Raw genomic sequence first — 22,635 nt, 5'->3', positions numbered from 1 at the left:
GGTATCAGTTCCCTCATCTGCAAATGGTTACTGGACTTCCTGACCAACCGCCCCCAACATGTCCGGCTGGATAACCGCTGCTCATCTACCATCACAATGAACACCGGTGTACCACAAGGCTGTGTGATGAGCCCTTTCCTCTACTCCCTCTTCACCCACGACTGCAGACCTGCTGATGGTTCCAACACCATCATTAAGTTTGCAGATGACACCACGGTGATTGGCCTCATCAGTGACAACGATGAGGCCGCCTACAGGGAGGAGGTGGATCGTCTGGCTGAGTGGTGCGACAGAAACAACCTGCTGCTTAACACCGAGAAGACCAAGGAGCTCATCGTGGACTACAGGAGGAATGCTGACCCACATCCACCCATCCACATTAAGGGGACAGCTGTGGAGCGTGTGAGCAGCTTCAAGTTCCTGGGAGTCCACATCTCCGAGGATCTCACCTGGACGACCAACTGCTCCAAGCTGGTCAAGAAGGCTCACCAGCGCCTCTTCTTCTTGAGGACTCTGAGGAAGAACCACCTGTCCTCAGACATCCTGGTGAACTTCTATCGCTGCACCATCGAGAGCATCCTGACCAACTGTACAACAGTCTGGTACGGGAACTGCTCTGCCTCGGACCGGAAGGCGTTGCAGAGGGTCGTGAAAACTGCCCAGCGCATCGCCGGAGCACCACTTCCTGCCATAAAAGACATCTACAGGAAGCGGTGTCTGAAAAGGGCTGGGAAAATCATCAAAGACCCCAGTCACCCATCACATGGACTCTTCACCCTCCTGCCCTCTGGGAGGCGCCACAGGAGCCTCCGGACTAAGACCACCAGGTACCGGAACAGCTTCTTCCCCACAGCTGTCAGACTCCTGAACTCTGCCTCCTGACATCTGACCCACGTTAAACTCATGGACTGAACATACACACACCCACAATGGACAACTGTACCCTCAAACACAATAATAACATGGACTGAACCACCACTCACAACCACTAGCACTTTATACAGCCTCTGTAGAAACTATCTACACCCTCACTTATCTTAACTGCACTACTGTATAGCTCTGTGTAAATAATCATTCTGTACATTCGATAATCTTTAATCCTGCAACTGTTTACAACTTGCATAGTTCCCATTTCTGTATAGCTGTATATCCCAGATTCTGTAAAGTTATTTATTTCATATTCTGTATAGTTTTTCATATTTATATCCTGTTCATATCCTGTACATAGCTTGTACTCACTACAGCCTGTACATACTTATAGTTATAGAATATTCACAACATACTTCATACCGTGTACATTATAACATACCATAATAGACCCATTTCTGTAATATACTCACATATCTATATTATTGCTAATATATATTGTAATATATCTATATCACTAAAGCACTTCTGGATGGATGCAAACTGCATTTCGTTGCCCTGTACCTGTGCATGTGCAATGACAATAAAGTTGAATTCTATTCTATTCTATTCTATAATTGCTCATTAAATACATGTTTCTGGCAGTGTATTTATAGACTAGGTTGACTCCCCCAGCAGGTCTATTCATGTGATAAAAAACTAAATTCATTAACTGCTATGGTCTCTATTAGCCTACTGTTCCAGTTAACCTTTTTTTATCAACATGTAAAATAATGATTTATATGAAATTTTCTCTTGTATTTTGTTTATCTGCTTCATCTGTTCATTTGATATCTAAACACTTAAGTCGGCAAGTTAACAGTCATTCACTGTTCCATGTAAATAAGGTTAAATATGATTTCTGTTCTCCTGCTGCTATATATACAGATTAGTTTGTCTTCATGTTGGAAGCGGGTAATAAACTCCATGGTGCCTCTCTCTTCCTGTGTGCAGAGCTACATACAAATAGCTCAGCTGCTCTAAACGTGCAACTACACTTAACAACTAGCAATATAGCACGTGGATGGTGCTACATTAATTGTGCCCCAAAATGTATTTTGTAACGTATTCAGAATACGTTACTCAATGAGAGTAACGTATTCTGAATACTTTAGATTACTTAATATTAGAGCTGGGCGATAGAACGATAACGATATGTATCGCGATATAACTTTTACTCGATAGAGAAATTAAGCTATCGCGATAGACCTCGCCGCTCTTGTCCTCTAAATTAAGTAGCGCAGAGCCGAACCAATCACAGCTGCAGCGTCACGTCGCGTGACTTGTTACATACAGCACAAGTGCCAAGCCGCACGTGGGTTTGTTTGGGAAGCAGCCAGCGGGTAATGGAGCCAGCGCGTAATGGAGGAAATGAGTGTTCCGACTAGAAAAATCAACCGAGCGTGACCGAAGAGAAAACAGATGATGGTTCCAACGCCGGAGAGATTGTCGAACGGAAGAGCCATAGAAGTTCCGTAGTGTGAAGGTATTTCGGCTATTTCAAGTCTGACAAAAAACAGAGTAGCGTGCACTGTAAATTGTGCCGAAAGCAAGTCTGGAAATACAATAAACTGGTGCATGCGTCACACTGTGCGCCACGTTATTGTTTCGGTGAAATGAATTTCTACAATACTGTTACTGTTAATTCTACTCTCTGCAGTGTTTAAATGCTTACATATACACACAGTTACTGTCCCTCCACACATACGACTCGGTTCTGCTTCTATGCCCCAGCTTTGTTTACTTTTTCCCACCGAGGCTTCTAGACTTCTGATTGGCCAACATTTCTGCACGGTTAGGAATCTAGCGCCACCTGCTGCTTTGGCATGTTCATAGCAGCGTTTTCCTTCATTTCTGCCTTTATTGTGTGGACGGGATTATTTTTTAAAACGAAAACGGAAAATCTCCGTTTTCAAAAATACCCGTGTACGTGTGGACGTAGCCTCAGTCTCTGACTGGAAGCGCTAATTCGTCATTCGGCTTTTGCCAGACTAAAGTAACTGTTAAAACTGTTTGAAAAGCTAAACTATACAACAAGGAGAGATTGAGAATTTCCTTTTAGTTCTCAGTTTATTTGATATTGACAAAAGTTAGTCAGTTTTGTCTGTTCTTCTGTAAAACAAACTAAGATTTATTTTTAGAATTAATATTTTGTTTCTAAGTGGAATTGACAATTTAGTCTGTTTCGTTTGTTCTATTTTGAAACTTAAACGCTTTAGCGGCTGCCTTTTGTGTAGTTTGCAATATTTGCCTTTATTTATCTGAAAAAGTCTCATGTTCCTTAAGTACATCTACCCTGTTGAACTTATTATGGGAAATAAATATTTAAATAAAAACAAGCTGCTGATTATTTCACATTTTACTTGTGAGCAACAGCACATTTAAATCTTACAAATATAGTTATTTGGCTTATATCGTGATAGATATCGTTATCGCCTGAAATGAAAAAAACATATCGTGATTTGAAAAAATCTCATATCGCCCAGCTCTACTTAATATATTGTCAAGCTTTTTACAACTACATGAATGTACTATTGCTGTGTGATTTATTACTATTACTGAAGGCTACTTGCGATACCAATACAAACTAGATTTTTTAATTTTAATATAAAATGAGTAACAGTAGGGTGGACATTAGGTAAGGCTGCACTTTTTGCAGCAATCCCTGAAAACTATTCCAGGCGTATATAAAACAGGTCCGCGGCTCCAAACTGTAGTAAAGGGACCTCTGGCTAATACGTTGGGTTCTGTGTCGGGCTCGTAGCCGAAAACTAGCTTTACTTTGTTGTCTGGGTCAACTTTGCTAGCACGAGACAGAGAGAGGCGTTGAAAGGCTGCTGCAACGGAGCTTATTGTTTCGGAGGAAAACACGAACAGTCGAGTCTTAATAGCTGACTTACAACTGGGCTCGTCAGGCACTCTTTTTGGCTGCAGTGGTTATTGTTATATTTACATGCTTCCACTTCCCGTTTCTGGTCGGTGACAATTCGTACTTTTCCACTCTCCTTTTTCTCCCACCTCGCGCTCACAGACACATAACGGGTATGGCAGTCCATTCTCCCCGCAGCACAGACTACACTGCCCATGAAGCTACATTATTTAGTTGACACTAGACAAAATACTTTACAACTCCACAACTTTATGAAAACAAAGGCACTGCGCATGTGCGTTTTACCCATATTCTATCACGATATTTCATTTTTTTATTGTTGCCCAACATTATACTGGTATTACCGTGGACGGTATGATATGGCCCAGCCCTACTAAGAGGGAAGAACTTTCACAAACTGACAACAGTGGCCTCCTATTTAAAATACTACACTTCAATTCTTTGAGCTCTTTAGAACAACACATTTGTTCACACATTTTTGTAAAGCCAGACTAGGCTAGGTGTGCTGTACTTTTATTATGGTATAAAGGTACTGACTGCTACTGCTTTAGTGTAAAACAGCAGTGACTATTACTAATAAAAGCCTACACAACTCATGGGACTAAACAAAACAGTATTTGAATCCAGAAACCATATTCAAATCAATCATGGTATCCTTGGTAGATAATCATTGTCTTGGTTGACAAACACAAACAGAAGAACAACATTTGAACAGGTGGGTAAAAGCAAAGCACTGTTTCTTGTAGACTAACACACACGCACACACATACACACACAGGTGACAGGTGGACAGACAGGTGTAGCTGCTCTATCCATTTGCCAGCTGCTGGGTATTATGCAAATGAGGTGTAGGTTTACAGAGTCAACAGAAAGTCAAAGAACAGTGTTGCTTGTTGCCTGGTAGAATTAACAGTTAATTTTTAATGCCTTACAAGGAACACGTCCTCAAAAAAACATAACAATTACAGGAAAGGTGAGATTTGCATCTCTCTCCTCGCCATTCTCTCTCTCTGTGGGTTTCCCAGAAAAATCAGAGGACAAAAAGAAACAAGCAGACCTGCTGACTTCACTGCTAACCTAGCTTCTTCCATTTACCTTTGACCTGAATATATGACATCTCACAGGCACACACACAAAAACTACAGGGAAGCCCTTCAGAAATATACACAAATAGCAACATGCAAAAAACCATCATGGATCAAGACTGATGACTGACAAGTTTACCATTTGTTACTACATTTGATTCTTTCTTTATCTCATTAAACACAGTGGAAAACAAACTAATATAGGTTAAAATATATCTGCATACAAAATAGTTTAAGGAGGAGTATGGCTGCTATTTCAAACCGCTATTATTAGCCAAGTATTAGTAAATATATTTGCTCTGATAACAAAAACAATTGTTAGTTAACCATAACTGATGTATGTTGCCAAGTGTGTAAGGATACAAATACTTAAAAAACAAAAATACTTTTTCGCATCAGTATAATTTATTATTGGGAGGATGTATAGCAACAGCTTGACAATACAGTCTGCGCTACTTTCCACTGATCAGCTGACAAATTCATCCACGTTTATAATTTCCACTTCAGGTGCCGCTTGCATTCATTTAAGAAGGTTCCTCTAGTCTTGCGGCAGCGTAATATCCCTCACACGAGCACAACCAATGTGAGCACCTGCCTCAGCTCTTATCTTAACCACCTGCTTTGACGTATGATCTAACCTCAGCCTGATGCTGGTGCCTTAAGACTGTAAATTGTGGTGTTAATGCCATGCACACTTACCCTCTGCAAATCATAAATAACAATTCATCAATTCCTGAACTTTACATAAAAAACATGAAAAATTTCAAGACCCACATTTACAAACCAGGGTACAAATACTCATTTATACATGCTAAGCCAAGTGGCTAATGTGTTCTTGCTATCTAAAGGACAAATACAGCTCTCAACCTACAGTAAGTACCATGAGAAGAGAGGAGATGAGAAAGAATGAGGGCAGAGAGGTGAAAAAAAGCGAAATGGTGATGATTTCTTTTCAACGGGCGCTCAGTCTGGGAGGCAGAGTGGAATCTATTAGGCTTTTCATTAAGTCAGAAGGACCGACAGAGATCTCAGTTGCTTTCAATGACTTGAATTTGTGCTTATTCGCTCAGCAACCGTGTTGAAAAGATGCAGCCTCAACCTAAACACTAACATTTATTTGACCAAGGTACCATTAGGTGGTGGTTTGCCGTCGACATTACCAAGGACAAATATTTCTTGATTTCACTAGTATCATTACGTTTGTAGAGACTATTACTGATTGCACATTTCAATTCATTAACCACAATAAGGCTGCGGCTGTGGACTATTTAAGTAATTGAGTAATCTACTGATTATTCCATTGATTAATCGAGTAATTGTGTAAAAAATACTTTTGTCTTATTAATGAGCAATAATAAATATTCAAAAGAGAAAAAAACACTGTTTTTTCAGAATGAACTGCTCATTGCAATTTCTAAAATGAAAACCAATGTTTACAAGTTTAACTGCATATAACATCTGTCAAAAAAAAAAATCCAACCTTTTGATTATATGTTGAAATTAAATTTTTAAAGAAAACATTTTCTTACATGCAAAAATATATAAATAATTTCAAGTACATTAAAAGATCAAAGTCAAATTTAAAAAAAGATAATCATCTAAAGCAAGACATAAAAATGTTACCCTTACTCTGTCTTCTTGGAAGGCTTTCTGAAATTAATAGGTGGCATGTTTTTGTGCTGCTGAAAACAGATCGTATGATGGTGTAGGCAATATTTAATATTAATAATCATTCAGTGGCCTACTTAACAACCTTCAGGTTGTTGGCTCATTTTTATTGGCTTGTGAATTTTTTATATTTTTAAATATTAATGCAGTTGAATTATTACAGTATTTTATATGATTTCACTTTCAATCTAAAAAAGTTACGAAAGCCTTGAAATTAATAAGGTCTAGTACACCCCATCCCCCCCTTTAGACGCACCCGTTTGCTGCAGGTACGGCTTCCATGTAAGATAGGACGGCTGCTGTCGGCCGTCATTAGGCTGTATAATTTAAACATGTATCAGACTAAGATAACAGTTCATCTGCATATTTTATTACAACTTCTGGAGGCTTACTGCCGATTTTTTCTGTGTAAAACAAACGGTGGTGGATGGAGCAGCTACAAAGTTTGCTTTTATTCACGCCTGAGTTTGTTGATCAGGTGCTTTGATGAAGGACTCCCACCAGCTTTTTCCCAGTAAAGGTTTTAATGCTGATCACAGGAACAGCGCTGCTGTTTTGGAAGCTAGAAACATATTTTCTTTCATTCAATAATGGCTCCGCCTCTTAGTCGTCAAATGAGGGTGAAACGCTCTTTGTTTACATCATTTAAAACATCTGCTGCAGAATCGTGCCTTAAAAGAAACATTGAGGCAAAGAATGTGTGTCGAGAATTTTTTACAATCAAATTATTCAAATTACTTGATGAATTGTTACAACCCTAAACCACAATTATGTTTGAGGGCAAAAAGTCACAAATGCTGATTAGCAGTGCAACATACTCAATCTCAGCAAAAACACAGCTCATCTGTTTAGGTTACTAATGAGCTGGTTGATAGCTGGGCTGCCATTTATTGTTAATTTCCTAAAGACATTATGTCAGAGAGTTGACATCATCCCCACTGCAGATGGCTACAGTTTACAGTACTGTTGTATGACCATTGTAAACATTCATATAAATTAAAAGAAAAAAGTCACAACTTGAAACCATTACTTTTTTGGGCAACAAGCTGGTTACTGGATTTTCTCCAACAAAATTAACATACAGTCAGTTGGGTTATATTCTCTATAAACCAACCGACCTTATATCATCCTTTTCAGTTGATGATGTGAGATACAATCGCTCTGTTCCTCTCTCCATCCATATACAGTCTGTGTTTATGCACCACATACACACAGGGTGAAACATGGAGCAGAGGGGAGAAACTAGTGTCTCTGCAAACAAAATTACTTTAAGCTCTATATTAAAAATCCATCCATCAATTTTCTTAACTACTTAGCCAGTTTAGGGTGGGGGGTACGGGTGTTATAGCAGCTAATTTGTAGCAAAATAGGTGTCAGGTTGGCAAAGTTTAAGTCATAAGTTTGAGACAAGCTTGAGACAAAAGTCTGTGTTTCTTATTATTAGCATTGCAATAGTGTTTTTGTTTAAAGAAAACTTACTACTTCCCCAATCCAAGGTCACGGTGGGGCTACAGCCCAGGGCAAGAGGCAGGGTACATTTTGAGACGGATGCTAGAGAGATAGACAAGCAGTCACACTCACAACCACATCTACAGCCAATTAACCTAACATGCATTTCTATGAACTTTAGAAGAAAGCTAGTGTACCAACAGAGAACTCATGCAGGCACAGAGAGGCCAGTGGATTCAGATCAGGAACCATCTTGCTGTGCTAACCACTTAATCACAGCAAGCTCTGTTTCTCTGTTTTCTGCTACTTTCTAAAGGATCGCTTTTTGTGATCCTCACACACACACATTCATTTCAATATATTGCGAGAAAAGAAAGAAAAGGGGTGAAAAAAAGAGCAAAAATAGTCCCAACTAGCAAGATACTGGCAATTCTGGAGATGGTGTTCTGCTGGCGCAGACCTAATGTGCAGTACAATGAATGGTCTATATGTCCTGTGACCTTCTCTGGGCGGCATTTCTGTAACCAACCAACCTAGTGTAATGTGTTATACCCTGTAGATATAAAATCATCAGTTTTATAAACCCTGTCGACCGTAAGTACCTGATTAAGACTAGCTAGCTAGGTTTAATTTAGTATTTAAAACTAATTTGGGGTTTAGTAGTTCACGGCTGAGGCAGCAGCTCTGCGTCAGTCTGATTGGGAAGCACCCTCATTAGCACGGTGTGGCTTTTATGTGGAAATGTGTTGTTTGGGGTGTTTTGTCTTCGATTTCACTCTGCTGTTAAAAATCAGACATTCTTACACTTATAGGCTTATCAGTAGTCGTACCACAAAACAGGAATGATTGTAAAAGTTATCAGTGTGCATCTCAAACCTACCACTGAGAGAACAAAAAAGGATGGCAAGGTTTGTAGTCGAACCAAATTCCTATCTCTTACTCTCTCCCCGCTCATGCCTCTCTCTCTCTCTCTCACACACTCTCTCATCTCTGCTGCTCCCTTTCTTCATTTCTGTGTATGTGAGTCTGTATTTGTGTGGGTAAAGCAAAGGTTTGAATAACAAGCAGCCAGCTAAGTGGGTCAGGGTCGGAGGAAGGGGGAGAAATGGGAGAGAGAGACTATTAGGATGACAGACAAGGACAAAGGAAAAGAATACAGTGGAATACAGTGCATCAAGAAAAAGGGGAGCAGAATGTGGAAGAGAAAGGGGGAGAGGTTAGAAATAAAATGTGTAGTAAACGAGATCAAAAGAAGTCATTTGTGAGGGTTACAGAAATTCATTCAGGGGTTTTTTACATTAATTCGCACTCAATATTGTAATCTACTTGAGTCTGAAAATCAAATGAAAAACATCTTAAGTGTGAGGAATCATCAATCCCCAATCATAAAACCAAAAAAAGCTTAATTTTTAGGATAAAGTAAAATTTTAGCTTAAAGAGATCACGGCATAGCTTTAGGTGTTAGAACAGCAATAAAAACTGCAGATGCGTGTACAACAAACGATCTGTGCTCAGCGTGTTTGCAGCGTTGGATTCGACTTACTCTTTGCACAGAGCTCAAGCTGGAGTGGGAAACATGACATGTCCTCTTCTTGTGAAGATCTTTGACTAAATGTGTCACAAAGACAAAGTAACCATATTTATCACTCATGGTTTTGGGTGGAGGTTGAAACTACTTGGCTGGACCAGAGTGAATAGATTTAAGCTCACTCTGAACTGCATCAGGAGACATAAATCAAAATACAAGTGTGTACAGAGAGATAGATGGAGAAGGACAGGAAGACTTATTTTGTGTGTGTGTGTGTACGTGCTTGTGTGGGGAGCTATGATAGTTCAGCTCTGCAATTGTTTATCTGTCTTTTCTTTGTCACCCCGACAACAATATAAACCAAATTTTATTGGCTAAATGTATTCACCCTGACTGTAAATTTAGACTGTGTGTGTGCACTTTTATGTAAATATCGTTCAAATATGCGTGCCTGAGTGTGAAGAGAAATTTTACATTCTTGAAACAGCTGTTTAATCATATTCTTCTGTGTGTTTATGCTGGCTCTGTGGTGGCCATTTCCCCATTATGCTGCCAGTAAATAGCAGCAATCTTTTTTTAAATTTGGAGCTAAGAGTAATCCAAGTATAAAATCTGAATAAATCTCATGAGACAAACTGTCTTTTGAGTTTCTAATATATTTTCTGTAAATTACAGCGTCTTACCACCAGCAAACAAAAGCCTGAACACAGGTTCTTATTCAAGAATTACTTGTTTCGACTAGCAAAACACAGGCAAGTAGGTCTACGAAGGCAACGCAGTCAAATAAAAGGCTATTAACACATTTGGCAAATTTGGTGTTAAACAAGGGGACAAATCTTTTGCTATACACTTTATATATAACCCCAAATCCCCAAAATGTTGGGGTGCTGTCTAAAATGTAAATACAGACAAAATGCAATGATTTTCCAATCTCATAATCCCATATTTTATGAACATAGAAAACAAACTGTTTAAAGTGAGAAAATGTACTTTTTAAAGAAAAAACAAGGTTATTTTCACTTGGATAGCAAAAAAAGTTGGGAGAGGGCCATGTTTACCACTGTAGCATTTCCTCTTCATCTAATAACAGTCTGAACTTCCAGAACAGAAGAGACTAGTTGAGAGGAGTATTGTCCTATTCTTGTCTGATGCAGGATTCTAGCTCCTCAACAGTCCCAGGTCTTCTTTGTCGGATTTTTCATTAATGTTTTCTTTATTTTTGTGAATACAATATATGAGTTTAAAAGATTTACAAGTCACGCATTCTGTTATACACATTTCATTTAAATCTGCTCCATGTTGTGTTCAACAAGACTTCAAAACAGACTATCCAGTCTTTAGGAAAATATTTGCTGAGCCCACAGATCAAGTGAGCTAAAGAGTCACTCTTATTTAGACTTCTATAACATCAGACCAGGACATTTGCCCACCACTGGCAATTACAAAGGATGCTTGTTTAACAAAACTTCTGCATCAGTTTCATATTTCAGATCTGAAAACCATCCTTTAAATACAGTCTATGATTTTACACCATCTAGCACGATCATAAAAAAGTTAGTTTAGCGTTAAAGTGTAGTTCAAGCCTTTGCCAAAATTACTCAATACACCAACACAACTGGCTATCACTTTGACATAATGAGATTAATGTGCTTGTGTACACATCCAGCAGTTAGCCAGCAACACAAACTTTCAACTGCAAGTGTGCTGGTGGTTACCTGTTAATTTGTCAGCCCAATATGCACTCTCTTTTTGTTCTGTTTCTGGTCCACCGTAACTCCAGAAGGCCTCTGACTCTTTACCTCCTTAATGTTAATCAGCTACTGTAGTGATAATGGTATGTGTTATTATCCTAGAAGATCTGGCGGACCTGTTTGATAACAAACGTTCAGCTCAGCAGACCCTGTGATCAAAAAACGCACTTACAGAGGTCTATTGTGTCTAATAGCTATGTGTCATTACTAATGACCAAAAGAGAAGAAGATATTGAGAAATGTTTTTTTATTCACTGTTAAAAAAAAACAAAAAAACACTGCTGTTTGGTGCTGAGCAGAGAATGCATAGTGGCCTTTAGTAGTCTGCTGTTTTTACAGAGCAAGAGCAAAAGGCTGTAAGTTGGACTCGAACTCTGGCCACTGTATTTAAGCCATCCACCTGCTCAACCAGTGAGTTAAACTAATGTCCAACAGTGATGCATAAAAACAACTTTTTTTTAATGCATCAAATGCTGGGAGAATAAACCGTGTGAAGTTTTGCCTTTTGTAAGATGGAGCATTAGATGATGTCCTCGCTGCTGGAAATACTGTGGTTTAGGTGAAGGAGATGCCATGATAGAACATGCAGGAGGCAGGACGCGGGACAACCACAGCACGAATAGCAGACCCACTGATATTCCAGACAGGTTTTCTTTTTTACCCTACTGGTTTTGTATGATGTTATAGAAAGTGGATGTTTCTAAGCTGTTCATCTCAGGGACACAGGTATAACTGTAAGAGGCAGAAGTAACAACAAATGCCGTCGGACTAAGGGCCTGCTCCAAGTGTGTCAATGTAACAGATGTCAGTAATTGTGTTGGGCAGCAGTAAACAGTAAACTGCTAAACTATGACGTGAAAGTCACTCTAGAGCTGTGGGGGGCTGTAAATCAGATCACACCTAAATGTCTGCAGTTTTATCACCAGAAAGCTTCCACAGTTACACAGCTTTAACTTGTTACACAACTAATTATACAATGATGTTATGCACAATTTCCTCATGGCATGACCAGCATTTCCTATATAACTGCAAGAAATTTTAATACCTGAAAGAACTTCAGAGCGTGCATTCACTTTTGCTATGTTTTCGTTTACTGTCTTGCAGCAGGACTTGAGGTTTACATTGTGATAGTAACATTTATGAAAATCCATCATAAACAAGCACCTTTGTGAAAAAAGTCTGACCTTTCCTGAGAGAATTAAATTGACACTGACACGTCACACTCCATGCACTGAGACGAGCAGCAGAATCACAGAAAAGTTTGTTTGAAGTCTCAGATAGTTTATAAGAGAAGAGGAAACAGGGTCAAAGCAGATACAAGTTTACACATTTCTAATGTGACAAAGTTATTTCAATCTATCCATGGTAATTAGCAGTTCACTGCAACAGTTATGATTGTATGATCAGGAACAAAAGCTGAGTGCTAAAAAAAATAAAAAAAATAAATACGGGCCGCAACAGCTCTTGAATAATGCCTCGGGAACTGATCCAATCTCTTCCACGACAATTGATCCAAGTCATTGTCACTAATACAGTACACACACACACAGAACAATGCAGCAACGAATGCAGTATGTGATTTGATTGCAATATGTTTGTTTTGGAAATGAAATCCTGATAATTAGTCCCTTCTGGCAGCGCACTGTCTCTGCCCGTCTGTTCCGTTTGGCATCCCTCCACCAACCAGGAGTCCCTCGCCACCCTGTCCCCATGATTCCACCAACTGAAACACTTTCAGACACACCGGCACACAAGCAACAGTGCTGAAACTCACCCAATCGTGCGGGGGGGGGGGGGGGGGGGGGTTGGCATGATGTTCAGTAGCGTGTATGACAGCCAACTTGGACAGACGGACGGACAGATTGATTGGTTGTGTTCTGATAGATAATTAGATGAAATGCCGACACTTTGGAGAGTGCTATAGGAGTAAGACTATTGTAGAGGTACTGTACAACTTTTTAAATACCCAGCACTGCTGATATATGACAAGAGCATTCTAGCAGTCCAGCATAGCACTTTGTTACTCAAAGAGCAGGTTAGTTCTCACTCACTGTTCTCACTCACTGTGCACAGAAGCACATTTTCATACTGCTGATATGTCATTTTAAAGTCACTGCCAAATCCCTATTAATTAATTTTTTGTAATCCTGAGTGACAGCGATTGTTCTTTAAAAATGCTAATACTTCCATCAGGGTTTGGTGAGGAGTGCATTCTTTTTCACAGTGGAGAGGATCGTCTGTTTATGACATGGCTGTGAGCCAGCAATTACAATATACAGTAAGCTAAGTCAGCCAGCTCATGTGGAGCAGATTTATTATTACATGAACACAGAGCATGTTCCCTGCAGGCGTACACTGAGCCTGAGGAGAACAGGGTGTGATGATGATGATAATGTAAAGTCCCCCAAGGTGACTTAGAATGCTTTAACAAATAACCTGTCGGCTTTGGTAAAAGCCGGCATGTTTGTTGGGTTAATTTGGGGTTGTATGAAAACCTGCAGTCGACATCTAAGAGTCTGTTAACTGGTGATGTTGTATTATTAAGCCTTGGCTCACCCCAAGGATTTGACGCTCCCAAGTTTGTCAATTCACTGTTTTCATGGTATGTCCTGGACCCCTAGATTGGTCGGATACTTCCTCAGAAGGAAGCTGAAAGCCAGTTTTAGGAAGCAATAGCAGAGGCTGTGACCCAGTTCTTGAAAAACTCATACTTGTGGTGAAATGGGGAGTCCACATAACCACCTGCACATAAACCATCTCAAAAGCTACTGATCTGGGATGCCAGCAGCCTTTAAGTAAGCACTCTTAAGACATCTGTTGGATGAAGATGGTTAATGCCAAAATGGTGCATATGAAGGTAAAGAAGCAAATTAAACTTATTCTACTTTAAAATAGCCCGGGATCTGAACCAGAGGCAGTAAGACCATTGATGGACATTGATGTCAAAGTGTCAGATAAAGTGATATGGAGAGGCAGCTGATTATTGCTATGTGGTTTCTTTGTCACCAAACAATCCAGCATCACCTGCCATAACACAATACTTACTAACAACCTACAGAAAGTAAAGAGAGCCAAACCTATAGTTCAGTTACCATGTTCAGTAAGAGAAAATAATCATGATACAGTACATTATATGCACTAAACTAAAATATGTGCAAGATGTGACAAGTTCAGTTCTCTATTTTCGCTTATTCCATCTTTTTCTTTCTTTAAAAAAATAAAATAAAAAATCTCTGTGTTTCACAAATCCTCGTCTTTCCCCTTGCTGTCTACTAGGACTGCAACAATTCATCGAGTAACTTGAATAACTCAATTAGAAAAAGTCCTCAACGCAAATTTTTTTGCTCCAATGCTTCAGTTGTCACTATGGAAGGAGTTTAACATGAAGCCAGAGTCGGTCTATACACACACGCGTTCACACACACACACACACACACACACACACACACACACACACACACACACACACACACACACACACACACACACACACGCGCGTTAAGAGCAAAGAGGCGAATGAAGAGACGGCAAAAAGAGCAGTGTTTGTTACTGTAACTGCCATTAAAACCTTTACTGACAACAGCTGGCAGAAATCAAACCCCCTGTTCAATAAGATCCAAGTGAAGAAAAGCAAACTTTGTAGCTGCGCCCATCCATGGCTGTTTGTTTTACACAGCAGGGTGTATGAGGCCATATTTATGTAGATTAATATAAAATATAAGTATTAACTCATTCACTGCCAGCCATTGGCAGTGAATGAGTTAAACCCATTGACTCATTCACTGCCATTGACGGCTATAGACGTCAATGGCAGTGAATGAGTTAAGATTAATTAAAAATATAAAAACAAGAGCTTTTTTCACCCCCTTCTTCTACAGGACAGTAAAAATATACCTCGACCGGTAAAACGCTGTTAGGTTGGACACTGAATGATTATTAACATTAAATATTAACATCTACACCATCATCAAGTCCTTTTTTTTCTGGACCAGGAAACATTGCATCAAAATACAGGGCAAAGAAGACTGCTCGCCATTCTTCATTGCAGGCACCACGTATTCTTTTTACAGGCTTAAAGGCACACACACTCACCCCTTCACTTGCACACTTAAACATGTAAACACACTCACAGGAACACACACCAAATCTCCCTCATATCCAGGAGACACAAAACTGTCAGAACTCCTTTGCTACATATTAATGTAAGAAAGCCTTCCACAGTAAAGGCAGTTTGATTTTACGCCTTACTTTAGGTTGCATGTACACCTTGACATGACTGTACTTGTGATTATTTTACATTTAAGAACATGTTTTCTTTAAGATTATGATATTGCATGTAAACACAATGCGAGGGTTTAGGTTTTTCACAGATGTTGTATGCAGTTAAACTATTAAAACACTGCAATTTTTAAACACATGAACAGTTTGATTTGAACAACCTGTATTTTTTCTTTAGAATATTTATTGCTGCTCATTAACAACACAAAATAATCCATAGAATACTGAAATAACTAGATTACTCGATAGCTACAGCTTACTGTCTATCCCCCATGTTTTTCTGTTCTTGTCTCATGCCCTGCTTTTTCCGCCATGTTCACTTTTTCCTCAGTATTTGCTTTAGAAATACCTCACCCAGCTTACCCAATCATCATGTTTACATTAGGCTCTCTCTCTTTCTCTCAGTGAGTCTTTATTCATTCCTTTCTCACTTGCATACAGTTTCACCACAAATACTTGTGTTGACATATATGCACTTATGTTACTTCACGGTACTTCAGATTTACAGTGAATTCACTTTTGGATCAAATTACCTTCTCCTTTTCACATCTGTTCAGAGTCACTATGAGCGCTGTCAGCCAATCACAGTTCAGCACAACTCACTTCTGTATATACTTTCATTAAAACTAGCAGCTGGCCACAGGGATGACGAGCCTGATGCTCTTTACCTTCTGTTTCTTTGTTAACAAAAAGTACAAAACCCAGAAATGAACTAGAAGAATGAAGCACACATTGTTGCTCCAATTAAAAATACACCATGCCATCTGGCAGCGAGAGCACAGTCCAGCTGATGTCAATCAATGTTACGTGCAACACAAATGACGCCCTACAAATAAGACAGGGGGTGTGAAACATTTAGTGAATTCTAAGATTTACAAAAATAACACATTGACAATAACTTCTATATTTTCACAGCTGGATGTGGGGATGAGCACTACATTGTGTAACTAAATAACCTGCAACTGCACATAAGTCATTGGCCCTGATGCAATGTTGGTTAAACTTACAAGTTTAATGATCAATCACAGAGCGTGCCAGAACATGTCTGTTGTTTTTCTACCACAACGCATAAACTTTGGGTGCCTACTAACTCTCCAACAGAGGGTGAGAAAGAAGGAGTGCCTCACTAGCGGCACAGAGGTACAGGGAGGAGAGGGAGACCAAAATCTAAAAAGCAGATCTGCCCACAGATTTTTTTGTTAGGTACTTTTTGGGGGAAAATAAATCAAAACAAACTACATCTGAACATCTACATTCAATTCAATTCAATTTTATTTATATAGCGCCAAATCACAACAAAAGTTGCCTCAAGGCACTTCATAGATACAGAGGAAAAACCCAACAATCATATGACCCCCTATGAGCAAGCAGTTTGGCGACAGCGGGAAGGAAAAACTCCCTTTTAACAGGAAGAAACCTCCGGCAGAACCAGGCTCATCTGCTGCGACCGGTTGGGGTGAGAGAAGGAAGACAGGATAAAAGACATGCTGTGGATGCGAGACAGAGATTAATAATAACAGATATGATTCAATGCAGAGACTATTAACACATAGTGAGTGAGAAAGGTGACTGGAAAGGAAAAACTCAATGCATCATGGGAATCTCCGGCAGCCTACGTCTATTGCAGCATAACTAAGGGAGGATTCAGGGTCACCTGGTCCAGCCCTAACTATATGCTTTAGCAAAAAGGAAAGTTTTAAGCCTGATCTTGAAAGTAGAGATAGTGTCTGTCTCCTGAATCCAAACTGGAAGCTGGTTCCACAGAAGAGGGGCCTGAAAACTGAAGGCTCTGCCTCCCATTCTACTTTTAAATACTCTAGGAACAACAAGTAGGCCTGCAGTGCGAGAGCGAAGTGCTCTAATAGGGTGATATGAATCTGGTTAGATACCATATTTCTAAGATTTTCAGGGCCAAGTACAATAACCTCAGTTTTATCTGAATTAAGAAGCAGAAAGTTAGCGGCCATCCAGGTCTTTACGTCTTTAAGACATTCCTGCAGTTTAACTAATTGGTGTGTGTTATCTGGCTTCATGGACAGATAGAGCTGGGTGTCATCTGCATAGCAGTGAAAATTTATGCTATGTCTTAAAATGATACTGCCTAAGGGAAGCATGTATAATGTAAACAGAATTGGTCCTAGCACTGAACCCTGTGGAACTCCATAATTAACCTCAGTGTGTGAAGAGGACTCTCCATTTATATGTACAAATTGGAGTCTATTAGATAGATATGATACAAACCACTGCAGTGCAGTACCTGTAATACCTACAGCGTGCTCTAATCGCTCTAATAGGATATTATGGTCGACAGTATCGAACGCTGCACTAAGGTCTAGCAGGACAAGCACAGAGATGAGTCCACTGTCAGAGGCCATAAGAAGATCATTTGTAACCTTCACTAAAGCTGTTTCTGTGCTGTGATGAGCTCTGAAACCTGACTGAAACTCTTCAAATAAACCATTCCTCTGCAGATGATCTGTTAGCTGTTTGACAACTACTCTTTCAAGGATTTTTGATATGAAAGGAAGGTTGGAGATTGGCCTATAATTAGCTAAGACTGCTGGGTCTAGAGATGGCTTTTTGAGTAAAGGTTTAACTACAGCCAGCTTGAAGGCCTGTGGTACATAGCCGATCATTAGAGATAGGTTGATCATATTTAAGATCGAAGAATTAATTAATGGCAGGACTTCTTTGAGCAGTTTTGTACGAATGGGGTCTAAAAGACACGTTGATGGTTTGGAGGAAGTAATTATTGATGTTAACTCAGAAAGATCAATTGGAGAAAAAGAGTCTAACTTAACATCAATGGTACTAAGAGTAGCTGTAGATAATATTACATCTGTGGGATGATTATTGGTCATTTTTTCTCTAATGATAAAAATTTTATTTGTGAAGAAGTTCATGAAGTCATTACTAGTTAACGTTAAAGGGATGGTTGGCTCAAAAGAGCTCTGACTTTTTGTCAGCCTGGCTACAGTGCTGAAGAGAAACCTGGGGTTGTTCTTATTTTCTTCAATCAGTGATGAATAGTAAGATGTTCTGGCTTTGCGGAGGGCAGCAAACTATTTCTCCAGGCTAAATGATGATCCTCTAAATTTGTGACATTCCATTTCCTCTCCAGCTTACGAGTCATCTGCTTTAGGGTACGTGTTTGAGAATTATACCACGGAGTCAGGTACTTCTGATTTGAGACCTTAGTTTTCACAGGAGCTACAGTATCCAGAGTCGTACGTAGTGAGGAGGTAAAATTATTAACAAGATAATCGACCTCTGTTGGGGTAGCGTTCAGATAGCTGCTCTGCTCTGTGTTGGTACAGGGCATTGAAGATGATAACAGTAGGTGGATTATATTCTTAAACTTAGTTACAGCGCTTTCAGAAAGACATCTACTTTGATAAAGTCTACTCTCCACCGCTGTGTAATCAATTATTGTAAATGTAAATGCTATCAGGAAATGATCAGACAGGAGAGGGTTTTCAGGAAACACTGTTAAATGTTCAGTTTCTATGCCATATGTTAAAACAAGATCTAGAGTGTGATTAAAGTGGTGGGTGGGTTCTTTTACATTTTGAGAGAAACCAATTGAGTCTAATAACAGATTAAATGCCATGTTGAGGCTGTCATTTTTAGCATCTACATGGATGTTAAAATCACCCACAATAATTATTTTATCTGAGCTGAGCACTAAATAAGATAAAAAGTCTGAGAAATCAGACAGAAACTCTGTGTAAGGCCCAGGTGGACGATAGATGGTAACAAGTAAGACTGGTTTCTGAGTTTCACAGCTGGGGTGGACGAGGCTAAGCATCAGGCTTTCAAATGAATTAAAAGTCTGTCTTGGTCTTTTGTTAATTAATAGGCTGGTGTGAAAAATTGCTGCCACACCGCCCCCTCGGCCTGTGCTTCGAGATTTCTGGTAGTTAGAATGACTCGGGGGTGTTGATTCGTTGAAACTATTGAACTATTGAAATCGCGTTTGAATTTGCACTTGTTTTTTGCTTTGACTTTGCGATCGCGCGAACTGTGTATAGAGAGCGGCAGCACTGATTGGTAAGTCACAGATTAATTGCGCAACAATTCCTCTGGCATCGTCTTATCAACTATCAAACATGACAAGTGAAATCTCCTGCAGCAAGCTTGAACATGTGAGAGAGGTTGATTGCGCAGAGAATTGCTGATCGTTATGTAAGTATGTGTGTAAAAGCAGATGGATTTACGCAGGTATTTTAGTTCTGCAGAGCCAAACAAGACAGGTCAGGGTGAAGAAGGGGCAGCCAAAGAAAAGCCTACCACAAAACGGAAAAGTCATGACAAATCAGACTATGAGGCAAAAGGAAAGCGCAGCTTTTTTGGTTTCATGGACAAAAGAATTTATGTGGCTGGAATATGACGAGCTAAATAACATAATGTTCTGCCGGGTGTGTCTTGAGTTTCCCTCGATTTCTGAGTCGACAAGCGCCTTTGTTACTGGGACCAGTCATTTTAAGAAAGACCCCATCAGAACCCATGAGAAATGCAAGAAATGCATTATTGCTCAGTCTGCAGTATCTTTCCCAGAACAAACACCAATTGCAAAAAACATACTAAAAATAAACCAAGTACAACAAGAAGTCCTGAAAAAGCTGTTTAGAACAGCGTACTATGTTGTAGAGTGAACTACCACTGGCAAGATTTAGCAGTCTTTGCAAACTTCAAAAAGCAAATGTCCTAGATCTTGGTTCCACTTGCCTCTTACTGAACACTGATTCATGTTCTACACAGTTCTTGCAAGTTCATAGAAATTTCTGTTCAATTAGAACCAAATATTTGAGTTGATGATTGTAATTTGTTGTAATTTGTGTTTGAAATTTTTTTAGATTGATGTTTTGTTTCCTTTACAATATTATACATTAAAGTATAACAAGGAAACAAAACATTAATGAAAAAATTGTCCTTTTTTTTTTTCTTTTTTTTTTTTTATTCGGGCTACTTAAATTTATTTTGGGCTACCAAAAACTGAATAGTGCCTGCCCGAAGGGCTAACAGGGATTTTGACATTTTGCGAGCCCTGCTTTTAGCCATAAACAAGCACAGTTTCAGAAGCTAGAAGACGTTACCTTACATATCAAGTCTTCAGGCATCTGGCCTTCTGTGATAACACTTCCATTAGCATACAGGGAGAATTTCTGTGAGAAGAGCTAGTTGTAAAACAAACTCTAAACAGGATACTGGCGACCTGTGGACATGAACACTTTAAATTTGCCCTCCTGTTCACTGAGAGGATCTCTGAGTAGAACAAGAACTGCTAGCTGAAAGCCCTCCGAGAGGCAGATGAAACATTCAGGAACACAACGACAACAGCAACTGAACTTTTAAAATGAGACAGAGGGGAATTGTTTATTACTAAATTAATTGCAAATGGCAATCAATTTACCAATGGACAAATGCCCAAGTAAAGTGGAGAACAGTGTATATGCAGATGAAATAGAAAGTTGTATATTAAAATAGAGCTGGGCGATAGAATGATAACGATATGTATTGCGAAATAACTTTTTCTCAATAGAAAAGTTAAACTATTGCGATAGGCCTCATTAGGGCTGGGCCATATTATACCGTTCACGGTAATACCGGTATAATGTTAGGCAACGATAGGGAAATGAAACATCGCAATAGAATGGGAGTAAAACGCGCATGCGCAGTGCCTTTGTTTTCATATGCACATGGCCGCTTGTTGAGTGAAACAGATGAACCAGAATTGGTTTGTAAAAATGGTGCAACTTCAGTGATGTGGAACTGGTTTGGTGTTTGTCCGTCAGATACACGACAAAGCACATTTTTTTGCAGAACATGCAAGCGGCCGTTGTTATTGTCGTATTTGTCGGACTAAGATGCTCTTAAATCTGGGAGTAATCTGGGTCCTAAACTCCGTATCTTCAGGTCAAACAACACTGCAGCATCACTGAGAGTTCAAAACTGTCTAAATTCTTTCATCTTTAATAAAACGATCAGCATTGCTGCTTTACCAGGTGTAACTATAAAGTTTAACTTCCAGGCATCCATGAAAACAAAATGTATTACATTTAACGGAGTTAGAAGTTAGCAGGAAGCTAGCGGAAGTTAGCTCGCTAGTTTCGCTAGTTACCTAAGCATGATATTGCATGTTCTGACTGAGAGATTTCTGAAAAAATTCAAACGTACAGCTCTGCTATCACTTCCAACATGAATGAAGACAGGAAACTAAACAGCAGTGATGTTTGTAGGGTTACTGAAGTTGGGCTAGCTGGTATATAATGATGTGCTACGTGATCGCTAGCGACACAGCTATGTTAGCATAACATAAACAGTGAAGCTGGAGAACGAACACTAACACTTTTCCACTTATAAAAGTTAACGTTAAAGTTCCTGATAGTTAGAGACAAACGCAATCGCATGGCAGGATGCTGTAAACGGACCAAACTTCAGTCAGGAGAACAACTGAGATAATCCATCCACAATACGAGGTTAGTCATTAGTATACTGCAACAACATGGGAATAGAGCAGCTGCCAGAGAATTCAACATTAATGAATCAATGGTACAGAAGTGGAGGAAGCAAGAAGAATGAGTTTAATAAAGTTTGATTTATCTGACTGCTTTGTTTCGCTTAATGTGCCTTATAATCCCGTGCACCTTATGGTCCAAAAAATACGTACTGCACACTGCAGTTTAATGTTGCAAAGCACCTCTTTTTAACTTCAGTGGATATTATACATGGTTATGCTCAGGATATGTCAGCCCATTTCTACTGGAAATGCCTTTTGGTTAAACTTTCAGCAAGGAATTTGCATTTGCACTGTTACATTTTTATAAACCTTTAATGTACATAAAAACCAGCTTCTTGTTTAAGTGAAAATAAATGGAAGGTTGTCTTTTTGCGCTATTAATGTTGTGGAGTTGTATTTTGTCTCGCATCAAATATATCGTCAGTTATATCGTTATCGCAAATTTTCAAATATATATCGTGATAAATATTTTTGGCCATATCGCCCTGCTCTAGGCCTCATCTCTCCTGTCCTCTTAAAAAAAAAAAAGAAGAAGAACAGCCAATTAGGGCTGGGCAATA

General features: G+C 39.4%; 1 protein-coding gene across 2 annotated transcripts in view; it reads right to left on the bottom strand.

Moving 5' to 3' along the window:
• The window catches only part of tox (thymocyte selection-associated high mobility group box), a 71,847-nt gene that overhangs the window by 42,429 nt on the left and 6,783 nt on the right, over positions 1-22,635 (bottom strand). The window lies entirely within an intron of this gene.

Source organism: Rhamphochromis longiceps, linkage group LG18 (assembly GCF_057381845.1).
Source record: "Rhamphochromis longiceps isolate RC_006_pf linkage group LG18, R_longiceps_female_GT1.1, whole genome shotgun sequence".
Lineage (NCBI taxonomy): Eukaryota > Metazoa > Chordata > Actinopteri > Cichliformes > Cichlidae > Rhamphochromis > Rhamphochromis longiceps.
The sequence above is the reverse complement of the archived record's forward strand: the minus strand, read 5'-3'. Positions and strand labels throughout refer to the sequence as shown.